Source organism: Triticum aestivum, chromosome 7B, assembly GCF_018294505.1.
Source record: "Triticum aestivum cultivar Chinese Spring chromosome 7B, IWGSC CS RefSeq v2.1, whole genome shotgun sequence".
Taxonomy (NCBI): Eukaryota; Viridiplantae; Streptophyta; class Magnoliopsida; order Poales; family Poaceae; genus Triticum; species Triticum aestivum.
Window position 1 is genome coordinate 711,853,853 of NC_057813.1, and position 2,808 is coordinate 711,856,660.

The window sequence follows — 2,808 nt, forward strand, 5'->3', positions numbered from 1 at the left end:
CACCCTCGCCTGCGCCACCTCGGCGCCGAGACGGCCGGTGTCAGCAACAAGCCGGTCATAGTGTTGACCAGCCCGGAGCAGCCGGGTCTGTCGGACAGCACCTGGCTGCAAAAAAGAAGATTCAGGGAAGAAGAAAGCAAGACTTAAAGATTTGGCCCAACTGTTACACAGTTGGCCCGAATCTCGGGGGCTACAACCAGTGGGTGCGCTAGCGCGCCCCCACTAGAAAAGAGCATGAAGATACCTGCGGCAACGCGAAGCTCCTCCTCCTTGAGCTCCCGGTACTTGCCCAGGAGACGGTTGAAGGCGCCGACCCAGTAGGCGTCGAGTTGCTGAAGATAGAAGTAGTCAGAACAAAGAAAGCATTCTAAAGATTCGACCCAACTACTACGTAGTTGTCCCGAACCTCGGGTTCTACACCCAGTCACTACTAGGGAAAACCCTAGCAGTAGCGCTGGTTTTGTGCTCAGTAGTAGCGCGGGTAGGTGCGCTACTAATAAGGCGCTACAGCTATTGCTTAGCAGTAACGCATGCCTGCACGTGCTACTGCTAGGACAAATAGCTACAGCGTTTGTTCACTCCCACGCTACTGCTAACGTAACTAGTGGCAGCGTGTTTTCTCTCCATCGCTACTACTATTCTTTTTTTATTTTTTATTTTTAGTGTATTTATGCGCCATTGTACAAATATTGGTACAATACCAGTTATGAGGTTTACATCATTATGACCATAACAGTGTGTCAAATGAAGATGGATTAGGTTCAAGTGGAGGCAATATGTGGTGCATGTCAAAAGTATACTACTAATCCAAACTTGATCTAGTTTGGACTAGTAGTACTTTTGATGTGCACCACATGTTGCCTCCACTTGAATCTAATCCGCCAGAACAAGCTATTTAATCATCATCATAGTCATTACCACCAACAGTATTTATTTAATCACCACTAACACTAGCTAATAATAATCATCATAGTCATTACCACCAACACTAGCTATTTTATCATCATAGTAATAGTGTAGCACATCATCATCTTTAAACTCATTTCTAGCTAGCTAATCACTCTTGCTGCTCTCTCTTAGATAAAATAACATAAAACATGTATAGCTCTCCTCCTTGATCAAGTTGGAGCATGCAGATGAACCTATCTCCTAATCGTGGGTAGCGCATTTGTTTGCTGCCCCCTAGTACTTCTCTGCGCTCCACCATCACATATTTGGTCCAGTCTTGCACTATTAAGCATCCGTCGCTAATCTTGAATGCACTAAAGTAATCTGTAGGATATATTGGCCGTAAGCTAATAATACTCATGGTACCTTTAGTCTCGATCCCATAAGGCGCAACATTCATCGGGAGTCCCTGTTGAAGAACATCGTATGGTAACATACTTAGCAATGAAGTTTAGCTTCAAAAATAATGTATGGAAAAGATGCATTGAGGACAAATAGTAAAATATTACCATCCTTCCTAAATAGATGTGACCGTAGTTCATTACGAACACTATTGGTCGCACGTTTTCAGTACTAACATCCCTAAATGCAGGAAGAAAATTTGTCTTGACAGTATCAAGATCCACAAGCCATGAAACATAATGACTGACCTCCTCGCAGTTGAGTTCAGCCCCGACACAGTATACGGTCCTGTCTACCAAGCGCTGGACATGTTTGCTTGCACCGAAATAAGCTGACAATACAAATTAGTTGTCAACTATTTTTGAATAAACAATATCAAAGACATAAATATGGTTGAGAAACTTACATAATGGTATAACTGGAGGCATCTGCACATCGACCCAGATGTCGGTATTACCTCCAATATCATCTTCCGGACGAATATCAAAGGTGATAACCATATCAGGCTCAAATGCATAACTCTTGCATAGTGCTCGCCATGTTTTGCATCCAAAATAGGTGTAGTCGTCTGAATTGTGTAATTTTACATTGAAAATATAACCATGCTCGGTTTTCAAGTAAACTTTTTTTACCTCCATAGTATGACTGAAACCTATCTTATCCAATACAAAAACTCTTGCATGGCAGGGGATACACTAGTAGAATAGTAGAAATAAATAAATTATAAGTTCAAGCAAATGAAGCATATGTCATGCTTAATTAAGAAAAAAAACTTGTCCTTGTGACTTACTGTATCCAGTTCGAAGTTCTCGTCCAGCTTGATGCTGAAGCGCCTATCACCATCTAGGAAGATTCCGTCGCACAGGCCGCGCTCGTCTTCGCAGTATTTGCAAGTACCAAAATCCTTTTCGTCGACAAACATTTCCTATGTTCATAGTTGAAACATTAATTGAAAATTGATCAAAGACAACTACCAGGATACTCAACACACAAATCCGGGCCACTCCATATTTCCTACATATTCTAGCACAAGTCATGCCAAAATTCACGGAAAAATCCGGCATGACCTTTGCTAAAATAGGACATATCGAGCGCCTGAAATTTGCCAGAACGGAAATGAATCAACACTCTGGCAAAACATAGGCCACTCGGAGGTGTAACCTGCAAACATGACCGGCCACTAGGAACTACTGCCCTAATTACCATATAAGTATCCATTTTTTAGCTAGGGTTTATACTACCTAATTAAATAGGGTTAATACTAATTGTAATTAACTAACTAGCACTAAAAATAGCCTAGGGTTCATACTAACTAGCACTAAATAGCTAGGGTTCATACTAAGCAAACAAGAGGAATCGGAAGGGGAGAGTGCTTACAGAGAGCGGGGATAGAGATGGGGTCGGGGGAGACGGCGGCACCGAGGCGCGGCGAGGCGAGGTCAGGGGAGATGGCGGTGA